The following is a 15,958-nucleotide window of genomic DNA, read 5'->3' as shown; positions in this document are numbered from 1 at the left end:
AGGGAAGTGCCTGACAGTCGAGACCCACCTGGTTGAAGCATACGTAGCATTGTCATTCTAGTCGCGAACGTGTACGTACATACTGGTGGATGTAGAGGCACGCATGTGTCGTAGTAGAGGCGCGCACGTGTTGTAGTAGAGGCTCGCGCGTCGTTGTGTTCATCGGGAGGGCTTGGACGGAACAGGCGATGGAAATGAGGCCTGCCGTACCGCAGAACGGAGGAAACGGCCTTGTGTTTGACCCACCATGTTCGAAACGGGATCCTGTTCATTGGGAGGGGTCTGGCGTACCGCAAAACGGAGGAAACGGACTTGCGTTGGACCTCTTATGGTCGAAATGGGGTCCTGTTGATCGGTAGGGGTGTGGTGTGCCGCAAAACGGAGGAAACGGACTTGTGTTGGAGCGATAGGGTCGAAACGGGGGTCCTGTTCATCAGGAGGGGTGTGGTGTACCGCAAAACGGGACTCCACGGGATACTGTTCATCTCCACCGTCGACCTCCTCCAGCCTCCGCAGGCTACTGTTCATCCACTATCAACCTCCTCCAGCCTCCACCTGTGACTGTTCATCCACGGGCTCCTGTTCATCCAGCCTCCACCGTGTGCTACTCCAACGGCTACTGTTCAACCACCCCTCTCCACGGGCTCCTGTTCAACCACCCCTCCACGATCTACTGTTCATCCAGTCCTCCACGGGGTCATCCTGTTCATCCAGCCCTCCACGGGGTCCTGTTCGTCCAGCCCCAACCGACTTGATCGATCGGGGTCCTGTTCATCCAGAGGCAGCACCACGGGTCCTGTTCATCCACCCCCACCGCTCACTGCTCATCCAACCCCCCCCCCCCCCCGCAACACTCACTGTTCATCCAGAGGCAATATCGATCGACTTCAGTTAGCAGTAGTAATGAAGGAATCGCTCGATCGGGTTTAGTTAACAGCCATCAATCGATCGCTCGGGTTCATAAACGCGTAGCCTGCAGTGCAATCGCTCGGGTTCAGTTAGATCCCAACGCCTCGCTCGGGTTCAGTTAGAGCCCAACGCCTCACACACACGCATGTACGTGTATGAGAGAAACGCGCATCGCTCGGTCCCCGACCACCCACCGTAATTGGGAACTCACCGAAATTTTCCTCGCCCTCGCTTCTACCACGGTTTTTTCCGTCATGGTCGGCCCAAAGAATGTCATGCAGCTGCGTATCCGGCCCGCCCAGGACGAAAAGCCCATTTTCTGTCATGATTTTTTGTCATAGAAGTAGGAGCCCACCACATCTATGATGATACCGGGTTTTGTCACAATTATCGTCATAGAAGTGTCATAAGTATTGTCGTGGAAATATCACGTTAGATGTCCTAACGGAAGGACTTAGTCGTGGAGCCATCGCAACGAGATTAGCTTGAAGGGGTTAAACCGGACAAGGGACACGAGAGTTTTATACTAGTTCGTCCTCTTACGATGAAGGTAAAAGCCTACGTCTAGTTGTGATGGAATTGCTTGGGTTTCGATGACCAGGGAGTGAATACGCTTTGCCTGAGTCTCGAGTTGTTGTATCTTGTCCCTGAACCGCCGCCGGGTCGTCCCTTTATATACACAGGTTGACGCCCGGCCGGTTTCCAGAGTCCTGAGGCTGGCTCATACAAGTATCCGGCTTGGTCTCTCCCTTTCCCTAATCTTACGATACAAGTTATACAACTATGGCAGTTTATAACTATGGGCCCTAATCTGCCTTTGGGCTCTGGGCCTCTAAGCTTTATGAGTAAAGCGCCATCTCTTTAGTCTTCGCGGGCTTCAATATAGATGAGGATGAACCGGCCCCTCCTGGGTGGTTTACACTCAGTAGTTATATCCTCAACATTAGGCCCCAGATTGATTTTAACTTGTTCATGTCAATCTTCAATACTTAGAAAAATTCCGTGAACATCTTCTTATGATCCTCGTAAACCGCCATGATGTCTTCTCCCTGTAATACTTTGGTAAACCGCCATGACACCATCTTCTGAAATTGCAGTAAATCATCATGACATCATCTCTGTATAAAAAGGTTATAAAGATTCCCTTTATTAACTTCCGAAAATTGAGGCGACAGCTGCGCCCCATTTTACCGCTTTGGGCTCCTCGATTCTCGCGCTTGCCTACTTTATCCATTTGGCTTATAAATAAGCTCAGGGTCCTTCCCTTTTCCCCTTCCGCACTTCTTCTTCTTCCTCTCACCGCTCAAGCCCGACAGCTCCGCCGCCGCCGTCGACCTTCAAGCACTTCATCTCTGGCCTCTGCATCAACCTGAATGCACCAGAGATCCACGGTTCCCCTCCGCTACTCCTGTGAATCCAGTAAGCTTTCTTCCCTCAACCCTAGATCTGCCTTAGGGTTTCGGTGCTCGTCTGTGTTCATCAGTGTTTCATCCATGCTCATTGCTTTTCTTTTACTGTCTCGTTGAATCCAGACCAATTTAACCTTTCCCTTCTGCGGTCGAAGCTATAATCTTATTTTGCCTCACCGTACTATCTTTAGAACCACGAACAAATCCCATCTGGATCCTCTTTATTCTGCTGTCGCCATTTTAGGGTTCAGAAAATTTTCTTTTACTGAACCACGGTAGATCCAAAATTATAATCCCATCTTGTGAAACTTGTTTCTTCAACATTTAGCATATTTCGGATCTGCTTCTTCCACTATAAGCGGTTTAACTTTTTAGTAGTTGATAATCCGCCCGATACCATTAGCCCTCACTTAAACAGCCATCTTGACTTGAGCAGCAAAATCCGGTTTAACTTTCATATATGCTCTGATTAAATTCCCCTGTTTAACACCGGTTTATACATATCAATCTTGAACCGTGAACCGGCATTTGAACTTCCTTTATAGCTTGTCATAAAAAATGGTTAAACAATTTGCTTCTTGCAATTGGGTTCCTTCCCGGATCAAAGAAGAACAGCTTAATGGGTATGTTCTGACTGGCACTTTAGCCAAGAAGGAGGTCATTCATTGGCGAGTCCCTGGTCCTGAGTGCCCTCCTGAACCTCAAGATGGAGAAGTGGTTGTATTTATGCAGCATCTAGACCGGGCATTTAGCCCTCCCGGATCAAAGTTTTTCTGGCATGTGCTTGCCAACTTCCAGCTCCACCCTCAAGACATTGGACCAAATTCTGTGTCCAATCTTTGCAACTTCCAAGTGTTCTGCGAAGTTTATCTTCAAGAAGAACCAACTGTTGAACTCTTCAGGGACTTCTTCCACTTGAACCGCCGCACTAAATTTTCTGATGGCCCTAATACTGAACTTGGTGGAGTGTCGATTCAGAAAAGGAAAGAAGTCGATTTTCCTCATGCCAAACATCACAACCACCCCAAAGATTGGAATCAAACATGGTTCTACTGTCAGAACACGGATCCTGCTGATGAAAACCCTCTGCCGGGTTACCATGCTCACCGTCTCAGCAACGGACATCCGCTGCCTCAGTGGCTCACTGCCAAAGAACGACAAACATATGCACCACAACTTTCTAAACTCCGGGCTTTCCTTGCAAACGGTTTAACTGGCATTGACCTTTTCCATTGCTGGGTTTCACGGGGTATCCTGCCCTTAAGCCGCGCCCTGGATTAATGCATGAATACACCGGGGATGTCAAAGATCCTCAGCGACACACTGAAATACCGATGACTGACGATGAGGTCACTGAGTCCGTGAAGAAGATGCTGGATGAACCGATCGCTGAGTGCAGCAAAACCGGGCTATGTCCCTTTTATGCCAAGAACAAACCGCCAGCCGTAAGAATATTATCCTTCTGTTTTTATCCGTCTTCACTTTAATATTTTTCTGATAGCCTTTTGTTTATTCTTACAGGCCAAAGATCCTTTCTGGAAGAGAAAAACTCAAGACAAACTGGCAAAGTCTCAAGACAAACCGACGAGGGCTCTTCGTGCCAAGAGCAAGGCCACAAAGAGGCCAGCCAAGAAGAAAACCGCCGAGTCCTCTGATCCGCCCGAAGATGTCGATGATTCAGAACAAGAGGTAGAACTTGACTCCCTTGGTTCATTTTTCGTACACCTTATTGACAATGACTATTATCAGGATGATGCGGAAGCCAGCCGTGCTGACCATGTAGAGGTAATCTCCCTTTCCTCCGATTCAGATCATGTGCCGGTTCAAAAACTTCGCCGTGCAGTTCGGAAAGTAAAACACTCACATCCTCTTGCTCATTTGGATCCACAATTTTCTTTGAAGACACAGCAACATGAAGGTCGTGGCACAACCCGGCACAGTGGCCAGCAAGTCACTTCCTCCGGTTTACCAGACACCCCAAACTGGAAACATCGTCCAAAGGTCTCTTGTTCTTTTAATAAATCTTATCCTTTGGCGGGTTGCGTCCAATACCCACTCAATCCGTCTGATTCGAATTATCAGGTGACTTCAAATTCTTCGTCTAGCGACTCATCAACTACCCAAATGCCTCCCCTCAAGACCGTCCCTGGGTAAGTACATTGTCTTTTAGCTTTGCCTTCTTGCGCCGGTTTACCATATTAACCTTTGTTTGATATTGCAGCGCCAAAGCCCGACTGAGCAAGAAAGCAAAGACCAATGCCCCCACTGATGAGGTTGAACCAGAGAGGACTTTAGAAGGTGCTGGTGGAGATGCTGACATCGCTATGGATGACCCTGTCCCGCAAGGTCAAAACACTGTTGTTGATCCGCCGGAAGCTGACCCAGCTAATCCTCATGGTGATCCATCAAGCCCGCATGCCAATCCTCCAAGTCCAATTGCTGATCCGCCTAGCCCGGCCAAAGCCTCAGATAAACCGGCGAGCCCAAATACAGCAACTGATGATATTGTGATTACTAGGTTTGGCCACACTTCTCCTGGCAACCCTGTCGCTTTGTCCAAGCATAGTGCCAAGGTGGAAGCTGCTGCTGTGGAGAAAGGCAAATGGAAGACTGATTTGACAAGCCATGCTCATCTCAGTGCTCAGGAACTCCATTCCGGATTTCTAAACCGCCTGTACACAAGCCGTGACTATGAGGCCGGTTTAGTCAACATGATGAAGGAGCGCTATGAGGTAACTTCCAAACACTGTAAATTTTCTTGTACTGTATATCAACTCCATTGTAGCCCCCAAGGGCCGGTTTGTCTCTTCAAGATGAACCGAGACTTTGAGTTAAAAAGACTTCAACTGTGTAGCCCCCAAGGTCCGGTTTATCTTGTCAAGATGAACCGGGACTTTATGTTCAAAACTTTGTCCTTGTTGAATTCCTTGCCTTTTGATTTTCTGATCAAATACACATTAGCCCCCAAGTGCTAAGATTAATACTTGTACTGAGCCTTGGGACTTTAAATAATAGCCATAAAATAAGCAATCCGCATTAGCCCCCAAGTGCCAAGTGTATAACTGGTTATATGCTTGGGACTTTGAGAATAATATTAACATCTTGATCATCTGTCTTTTGTAGGCTGACATAAGCAACAAAGATTCCCAAATTGCCGATCTTCAAGAGAATATCAAGTCCCAGCAAGCAAAAACCTCCAAGGCCAAAGATGAACTGAAGGGCGCTTTAACTGCCATGGAGCAATTAAAGGGTGATTTCAAAAACAAGCGGGCGGTCTGGGAAAACGAGAAGGCTGCTCTGTTAAAGCGGGCTGAAGATGCTGAATCAGCTCTTAAACCGGTGGCGGAAGAACTATCTGGCCTAAAGCATCAAGTCAATGCTATGATTTCTGCAATATTTCGATAAGTACACTTTGTAAAAACCTAGCTGAAAACATCTTTGAAATTACCGGTTTGACACCAAATTCTTAAACTGTTGCAGGTGGTCGTGTTGCTCATCTGGGCTCGGATATGCGGATGAAGTTGAAAGCTGCCTACACGTTGATAGAGCAACTGCATACTAGCGCTCAGCGTGTCATCTGTGCATCCTCATACAATAAACAGGACCAACCTTGATCAAGGATACTTTGGCAAAATTATCGATGACCCCTGTCCAGATAGAAGAAGTGAAGCGATCCGCTGCAAGAGCAGGCGCTTTAATAGAACTAACTCGGGCCAAAGCCTAGATTTGGGATCTTGATCCGGCATACATCACAAAGGGCTATCCTGGTGAACAAGAAGACGGGTCAAAATTTCATGCTGAAGCCCTCAAAGCCCTGACAAAGGAGATGCGCCCTCTGGCCAGCCAATTGGCTGAAGAGGTTGACTTGTCGGTTCATCGGTCCAACTATGATGCAGATAACAAACAAGTTGATGCAGTTGTGAAAGAAGCGCAAAATCTTATCCCGTCAATCCGTAAGCACACCTATGCCCTTGACGTTGAACCGTCCAATCTTATAAGCCACAAAGCTGTCTTCCAAGCCTTAACCAGGATTGATTGGACCACAATTAACTTCCAGCCACTGGGTGAAGAGGAGGAGGTTGAAACGACGCCCGAAGATCCATCAACCTCATGTCAACCGGGTGACGAGGTGTAATCCGGCAACCGGCTTGATTCCCACAGACTGTGTTCTGTGTAACAAACAATCATTATTTTGGGCATCCAAACGCCTTGTAATAGGCTAGTTGAAATACTGTGTTATGCTGCCATCGTGCACTACTACATGACGTTGTGTGATCCGCCATGATTATTGATATGCTTGCTTATATGCCTTGATGATTTTATGCAATCCTTATGTCTACATAGAAAAGTTGTCCTGGCGGTTTACCGCCGGACGGGTCATACTGCCCAATATAAATCCTGGTTGAAAACCAAGGCTGGAAAAATATCAAAATATGAAATAGATCATACCTGCGATATTAAATCACATTGTTGGCTCACCAACTTGATTGTAGTAAGGGTGAAAACCCAAATCTTGAGTGTTGATAACTCCCACCATGCAGTGCTCGTGTATAATAAGTCATACCGGGTTGTGATGAATACCAGATGATCATACTGGTGACATGTAGTCAAAGCCAGACCGGGTTATGAAACACCGGTTTAATAATGAATATGGTCTAACAACGTGTAGCTGAAAGCCAAGCTGGGTTAACAAACACCTGGGTATGCTGATGACTGATAGTCATGTCGGGTCAATAGACACCGGTTCAACATAAAATTTCATCAAAGAACAAATCTTGACAAAGGCAAATAAAAACCGTGTAGTTGAGGCTTTTCAAGGGCTGCCAGGCCCAAATTTGAGGCTTTTCATGGGCTGACAGGCCGCTGAGTTAAACCATTTTGCAAAGCCTTTCAAGATGGGCCTCCAACTAACCAATCGTCGTTTTAACTTTGACAAGTTCAGGGTCTGTATAAGATTGACTTGTCAAACGTCCGACGGGTCATGCCAGGATTACCTGAATAGGAGTGGCTTACTTGATGAAGGCAGGTTAACCCAGGGTTTTAGGCGAATACACCAGGCTTCCAAGCCGTGCTTGATAGCATATTACAAGGGTCCTTTCAAACTCTTTGTTGCAGTGCACAAAGAGCCCCCAAGTAACTTTGTGAGCTGTGCTCAATGGGTACCTATGTTTGAGCTGTGCATAGCAACCAGACTCTCTTTGGCCCCTTGGGTGTGAAGCTCCAAAGTTGTATTGTGGCATGATAGCCGGATTAACAGGTAGAACTCCGCTTTGTCAGCTGAAGCCCCCATGTAATCAAAAGATATTGGAAAAAACATCAGAGACCCTGCTTATAGCAAGGATGCCGGTTTATTTTATTGATCATAATATATACACTGTCAAAATATGTACATAAGAAGAGCCTATGGCTCAGGTGTAGTAAGGCCGAAGATGAGCTATATTCCACGGCCTACGGGTCTCCTCCTCCGATTTGCGTGAGTCTTTGTGCTCTCGAACGTCGATGAGGTAGTATGATCCGTTGTGTAGATTCTTGCTGACCACAAAGGGCCCTTCCCAAGGTGGGGATAACTTGTGCATATCAGTCTGATCCTGGATGAGCTGGAGCACTAAGTCACCTTCTTGAAAGGTTCTTATTTTAACCCGGCGGTTGTGATAACGTCGCGGGTCTTGCTGATAGACTGCCGAACGAGCCAACACCATGTCCCGTTTTTCATCTAACAGGTCCAGTGCGTCTTGACGTGCTTGCTCATTGTCTGCTTCAACATAATTGGCAACCCGGGGCGAGTCATGACGAATATCACTTGGGAGAACCGCCTCTGCCCCATAAACCATGAAGAAAGGTGTATAGCCCGTAGACCGATTTGGGGTGGTGTTTATGCTCCATAACACAGATGGTAATTCTTCCACCCAACAAACCGGCGTCCTTTTTAAAGGAACCATCAGCCGGGGCTTGATACCCTTTAAGATTTCCTGATTTGCTCTCTTAGCTTGTCCATTAGACTGAGGGCGTGCCACTGATGACACATCAAGCTGGATATGCTCTCTTTGACAGAAGTCCTCCATCTCTCCTTTAGACAGGTTCGTGCCATTATCCGTGATGATGCTGTGTGGAAAACCAAAATGGAAGATTACCTTCTTGAGGAGTTGAACCGCCGTGGCCGTGTCACATTTGCTTACTGGCTCCGCTTCAACCCACTTAGTAAATTTATCAACCGCCACCAACAGGTGGGTCTTCTTATCCTTGGACCACTTAAAAGGACCCACCATATCAAGCCCCCAAGTAGCAAACAGCCAAGTGATTGGAATCATCCGTAGCTCCTGAGCCAGAACGTGAGCTCGTCGTGAAAACTTCTGACAAGCATCGCACCGCTTTACCAGGTCGTCAGCATCAACATGAGCCGTTAACCAATAGAAACCATGGCGGAAAGCCTTAGCAAACAAGGATTTTGAACCGGCATGGTGACCACAATCTCCTTCGTGGATCTCACGCAAAATCTCTTGGCCCTCTTCAGGAGAAACACAACGCTGGAATACGCCTAAAACACTGCAGCGATGTAACTCGCCATTGTGAATAACCATGGACTTTGACCGCCGTACTATCTGCCTGGCCAGAACTTCATCTTATGGTAACTCGTCTCGGTTCATATACGCCAAAATGGAACCGTCCAATCAGGAATTACATGTAAAGCGGCAACCAACTGTGCCTCCGGATCAGGAATAGCCAAATCCTCTTCTGTAGGCAACTTTACAGACGGGTTATGTAGGATATCCAGAAAGGTATTGGGTGGCACCAGTTTACACTGAGACCCCAGCCAGCTTAAAGCATCTGTTGCTTCATTTTTGCGCCTATCAATGTGCTCAACCTGATAACCCTTGAAGTGACCAGCCACAACATCCACCTCTCATCTGTAAGCCGCCATGAGGGGATCCTTAGAGTCCCAAGTGCCAGAAACTTGCTGAGCCACCAAATCATAATCTCCAAAGCATCGAACCAGTCTTAAGTTCATTTCCTTGGCCACACGGAGACCGTGGAGTAAGGCCTCGTACTCAGCTGCATTGTTAGTACAAGGAAACATTAAGCAGAGAACATAACAAATTGTATCACCTCAAGGGGAAGTAAGGACAACTCCAGCCCCCGAGCCCTCCAATTGTCAGGACCCGTCAAAGTGGATAGTCCAGTATGTGTTGTTCGGTTTGTCTTCCGGTGCCTGCAACTCTGTCCAATCATTGATAAAATCCACAAGAGACTGAGACTCGATGGCTGTGCGAGGCATGTATTTCAAACCGTGTGGTCCAAGCTCAATACCCACTTAGCAACCCGGCCAGTTGCCTCCCTGTTCTGGATTATGTCCCCCAAAGGAGCGGAACTGACCACTGTGATGGGATGGCCCTGAAAGTACTGTTTAAGCTTCCGACTTGCCATGAAAACCACATACACTAGCTTCTGCCAATGTGGATATCTTTGCTTTGACTCAATTAGCACCTCACTGATATCATAAACCGGCCTTTGAACCGGATATTCCTTCCCAGCCTCCTTACGTTCTACCACAATGGCTACACTGACAGCCCGAGCATTAGCAGCCACATATAATAATAGTGGTTCCTTATCAACTGGAGCAGAAAGAACCAGCGGTTCAACCAACTGTCTCTTCAATTCTTCAAACGCCACATTAGCTGCGTCACTCCAGACAAAAGTGTCTGTTTTCTTCAACATTTGATACAGAGGGATCGCCTTCTCTCCCAAGCGGCTGATAAACCGACTTAGGGCTGCAATTCGACCCGCCAGTCGCTGAACATCATTGATACACGCCGGTTTAGCCAAAGATGTAATCGCTTTGTTCTTTTCCGGATTAGCCTCAATGCCCCTGTTAGACACCAGAAATCCTAAGAGCTTGCCTGCCGGAACACCAAAAACACACTTGTCCGGATTGAGCATCATTTTATAAACCCGAAGATTGTCAAAGGTCTCCTTGAGGTCATCTATCAATGTCTCCTTCTTCCTGGATTTTACCACAATGTCATCCACACAGGCATGAACGTTGCGGCCAATCTGAGTATGAAGACAATTCTGCACACAGTGTTGATAAGTTAGCTGGGCGCTGATAAGTTGCCTGGGCACTCTTGGGCCCAAAGGGCATAGACACATAGCAGAAGGCTCAAAGGGAGTGATAAAGGTTGTCTTCTCCTGGTACTTAACTGCCATTTTGATCTGATGATAGCCAGAATAAGCATCCAAGAAACTCAAACGCTCACAACCCTCCATAGCATCGATGATCTGATCAATACGCAGGAGAACAAAAGGATTTGCCGGACAAGCTTTGTTCAAGTCTGTGTAGTCCAAACACATACGCCAAGTGTCATTCTTCTTAAGCACTAGCACCGGATTGGCCAGCCACTCCGGATGAAAAACTTCGATGATAAACCAAGCAGCCAACGATCGGGCTACCTCCTCTCCAATGGCCTTGCGTCTTTCCTCATTGAAGTGGCAAAGAAACTGCTTGACCGGTTTAAACTTGGGATCAATATTGAGAGTGTGTTCAGCGAGTTCCCTCGGTACACCTGGCATGTCAGAAGGCTTCCATGCAAAGATGTCCCGGTTCTCATGGATGAACTCGATGAGCGCGCTTTCCTATTTCGGATCCAGATTAGTGCTGATACTAAACTGTTTGGATGAATCACCAGGAACAAAATCAACAAGTTTAGTCTCATCAGCCGGTTTGAACTTCAGGGTCGGGTCATGCTCTGTGGTGGGCTTCTTCAAAGGAGTCATATCCGCCGGATCAACATTGTCCTTATAGAACTTTAGCTCTTCTATTGCACAGACCGCTCGGCATATGCCGCATCACCCTCTTCACATTCCAAAGTGACCTTACGACTCCCGTGCACCGTGATGGGTCCCCTTATGACCTGGCATTTTGAGCTGTAAGTAAATATAACAGGGCCTCGCCATGAACTTTGCGTAAGCCAGCCGTCCAAACAGGGCGTGATATGGGCTTTGGATTTTCACCACTTCAGAGGTCAATGTTTCTGACCTGGAATCATGCTCATCACCAAACACAACTTCCAAAGCTATCTTGCCAACAGGATATGCCGATTTACCTGGTACTACACCATGGAAAACAGTGTTCGATGGTTTAAGATTCTTATCGGTCAATCCCATGCGACGGAAAGTTTCATAATACAAGATGTTGATGCTGCTTCCTCCGTCCATGAGTACCTTGGTAATTTATAACCTCCCACCTGAGGTGCCACTACCAAAGCCAGATGACCTGGATTATCAACTCGGGGCGGATGATCCTCTCTGCTCCACACAATGGGTTGCTCGGACCAATGTAAGTAATGGGGTACTGCCGGTTCAACAGCATTAACTGCCCTCTTGTGAAGCTTCTAATCGCGTTTACACAAACTAGTAGTGAAAACATGATATTGCCCATCATTCAACTGCTTTGGGTGACTCTGAAAACCTGACTGCTGCTAATTCCCCTGATTGTTCTGCTGGTTTTGACCACCTTGGTTGTTCTGGTTGCCCTAATTATTCTGAAATTCAGAGTTTGAACCACCGCCATCGTAACCCGGCCCGTGAAACCCTGGACCTGAACCGCCAGATGGACCCTGGTCATACCGAAAGAGATCAGAGTTTTTGAACTCCTTCATAATGAAACAATCCTTCCAGAGGTGCGTGGACGGAACCTCCTTCGTTCCGTGCTTTGGGCAGGGCTAGTTTAACAGGCGCTCCAAATTCATGCCTCCACCGCGCTGGGGCGGTTTACCCTTACGATGTTGTGTATTGCCCTGTACATTGGTGTTAGCCACAAAATCTGAATTATCTGCTTTGTGCTTACCATTGTTCCCATGGCTCCCTTGGTTATGTTGCTGTCCTTTCGCACCGCCGTTCTTATTTCCCTTCTCCGGTTTGTCCTCATCAGAATCAGGATCCTTGGTATTATCAGAATCGGCATACTTAACCAAGGCTGCCATAAGCGTTCCCATGTCATTGCAGTGGCGTTTGAGCCGTCCCAACTTCATCTTCAACGATTTAAACCGGCAATTATGCTCCAATGTTACAATCGCTGTGTCAGCATTGATGCGGTCCGATGAATGCAGGACTTCTGAAACCCGGCGCACCCAATGAGTTGTTGACTCGTTCTCTCCTTGAACACAGGTATCTAGATCCACAATGGACATGGGTTGTTTGCATGTATCCTTGAAATTCGCTATAAACCGGGCCTTCAATTGGTCCCATGACCCGATGGAGTTGCCGGGTAGGCTCTTTAACCAAGTGCGGGCTATCCCTTCCAACATCATGGTAAAGTATTTTGCACATGCCGCTTCATCCACATCCAGCATCTCCATTGCCATCTCATAACTTTCAACCCACGCCTCGGGAGGTTGATCGGCGGTATAATTAGGCACTTTACGTGGACCCTTGAAATCCTTGGGCAGACGCACATTACGGAGAGCCGGGATGAGACACGGCACTCCCCAGGAGCTGAAGGCAAGTCCTCTTTCCACTGACGCCGCTGGTTGAACCAGGGCGGGTTGATGATGACCCGCGTGTTGTGTTGCTAATGCAGCCTCCCTTCGCGCTCTGCCATTACCCACTACATCCTAAGCATTCGCACCCCCACGCACTGGATTAGGCCCTCGAGGGGCATTATGGCGTCGCGCACTGCTTGACACCTCCGGTTCGTCCATGTGCCTGCTATAACTTTTGCTCGGACGGGGGGTCGACTGGATTCTGTCTCGGCTATAGGAATAAGCCTGTTGCTGCACAACACCGATTTGAAGAAGATCCCTGGCCCGTCGCGTCTCAATCACTGCCAGCGAATCACCCTCCATCGGAATAGCAGCCAGGCGAGATGTCGCGGCAATCATGTTATCCAAAGGGCTAGAAAAATGACCCGGTGGTGTCGATACATATTGCGGCGGGTTATTGGTTCGTCGAGGTGGGTCCGTTATCCGTGGTTGATCCGGCGCTGCCCCAGGTGCCTCGGTCCGGTTTATCGCTGCCGGATTACTTGGCCCGGCCCCCGAGGTATTGAAGAGATTCAGTCCTTCATAGACCGACGAGAGACGAGACCGGTACTTCCTTCGCAGCACTTCGTTTGACGCATTTTGATCCAACATAAGCCGATAATTCTGCACCTGGATCTGCTATGACTGGGCATCTAAAGCGGCCCGTTCCTCGGCCATCCTAACTTCCTCAGCTGCCAGGTCCTCCTTGGCCTGTGTTATCTGGTCCTTTAGCTTGGTAACCTCTGCATTATGCTGATCCTGCGTCTCTGGGGTGACTACCGTGGTTAATAAGGTCGCCCAGGCATCCAACAAACCGGAAAGAACTTGAGCTGGTCGGCACGCCGGGCCTCCTGCCACGACTGCTGATCCGGACACCTCCGGTTCGTCCATGTGCCTGCTATAACTTTTGCTCGGGCGGGGGGTCGACTGGATTCTGTCTCGGCTATAGGAATAAGCCTGTTGCTGCACAACACCGATTTGAAGAAGATCCCTGGCCCGCCGCGTCTCAATCACTGCCAGCAAATCACCCTCCATCGGAATAGCAGCCAGGCGAGATGTCGCGGCAATCATGTTATCCAAAGGGCTAGAAAAATGACCCGGTGGTGTCGATACGTATTGCGACGGGTTATTCGTTCGTCGAGGTGGATCCGTTATCCGTGGTTGATCCGGCGCTGCCCCAGGTGCCTCGGTCCGGTTTACCGCTGCCGGATTACTTGGCCCGGCCCCCGAGGTATTGAAGAGATTCAGTCCTTCGTAGACCGACGGGAGACGAGACCGGTACTTCCTTCGCAGCACTTCGTTTGACGCGTTTTGATCCAACATAAGCCGATAATTCTGCGCCTGGATCTGCTATGACTGGGCATCTAAAGCGGCCCGTTCCTCAGCCATCCTAACTTCCTCAGCTGCCAGGTCCTCCTTGGCCTGTGTTATCTGGTCCTTTAGCTTGGTAACCTCTGCATTATGCCGATCCTGCGTCTCTGGGGTGACTACCGTGGTTAATAAGGTCGCCCAGGCATCCAACAAACCGGAAAGAACTTGAGCTGGTCGGCACGCCGGGCCTCCTGCCACGACTGCTGATCCGGACATCATTGCTGTTGTGGATGAAGACTGCAAGGTAGGCTGTGTTCCAGCCATGAAGACTGCAACCCGGTTCGGCGGTTCAAAGGGGTCCGAAATACTGTTGCCATCGGAATAGCCCCCAATCCGGCCGTCTTGCAATTGGTACAGCGACTCGGTTTCACCAGTGGATGACTCGCCATCTGAGTAGATGGCCGTCTCACCATCGGACACCGGTTCAGATCCCGCACCGTGGATGAATCCTACAAACGCACGCTTCATGGCAGGCTGAACCCGGGCAGGGCTTGCATGCTAAGCCGTCTCGACGAGGTCGGTGGAGATGTCCGGCTCAGGGCCGGTTCGCCGATCTTGCCGATGAAGACGTGAATTCCGCCAAAGGGGACCCGGTACCCGTACTCGATTGAGCCGGCCTCGGGGCCCCATCCTGCATCGTCGATGTAGAGCTTGCCGCGACGACTCTTGGTCATCCGGCCAACTGCATATCCCTTGAGTCCTTCAAAGTTGCCCTTCAAGAACTCGAAACACTACTAGGAAAAGGGCTATAGATGGGATGGACACTAATGGCGCACCTGTCAGGTGGTGCGCCATTAGTATATACTAATGGCGCACCATGTTTCGGTATGCCATTAGTGTGGAAGACACTAATGGCGCACCAGGAACATGGTGCGCCACTAGAAACAATTTTTTTTTCCAAACATTCTAATGGCGCACCGTGGCACAGTGCGCCATTACTAGTGCAAACTAGTAATGGCGCACTGGCCACACCGTGCGCCATTAGAATATATACTTTTTTTTGCAAAACTTCTAATGGCACACCAGAAGCTGGTGCGCCATTAGTAACCAGGGTCAACCCCCCGCTCCACCGGCCGCCGCCGCTGACCGCACCCTCCACCGACCCCCCGTCCCACCGCACCCTCCCCTGCTCCACCGGCAGCCGCCACCGACCCCCGGCCCGCACCCTCCCCCACTCCACCGCCGCCGACGACCACCCGCACCCTCCCCCACTCTACCGCCCCGACGTCCCACCGCACCCTCCCCCGCTCCACCAGCCGCCGCCACTGACCCCCGGCCCGCACCGTCCCCCACTCCACCGCCGCCAACGACCACCCGCACCCTCTCCCCCGCACGCTCCCCGGCCCGCTCCACCATCACAAATGAATGCAACTAAAATTGCAAAACAAAACGAATTTGATTATATTTTCAAATAACAAATTTGATGATATTTTCAAATAATAAATTTCATGATATTTTTTCATATTCATAAATATTTTCAAATAACAAATTTGATGATATTTTTTAAAAAATTATTACTATTTTTATATAAAAAAATATTACTGTTATGATTTAAACAAGTTTGAACATATTTAAACACAAATAAATATCAAACATCATTTTAAATGCATAAATACAAAAAATGGGGAGCCTGGGAATCGAACCCAGGACCTCCTGGTGTGTGTGCTGCGTGCTGACCAGTCGGGCTATGGGCTTGTTCTAATTTAGATATGGGTTAGGTTGTATATATCCTGACCAGTCGTACTTATGGCGCAC

The sequence above is a fragment of the Triticum aestivum genome, chromosome 7B (assembly GCF_018294505.1).
Source record: "Triticum aestivum cultivar Chinese Spring chromosome 7B, IWGSC CS RefSeq v2.1, whole genome shotgun sequence".
NCBI classification, from domain to species: Eukaryota; Viridiplantae; Streptophyta; class Magnoliopsida; order Poales; family Poaceae; genus Triticum; species Triticum aestivum.
Note: the sequence above shows the minus strand (reverse complement) of the source record.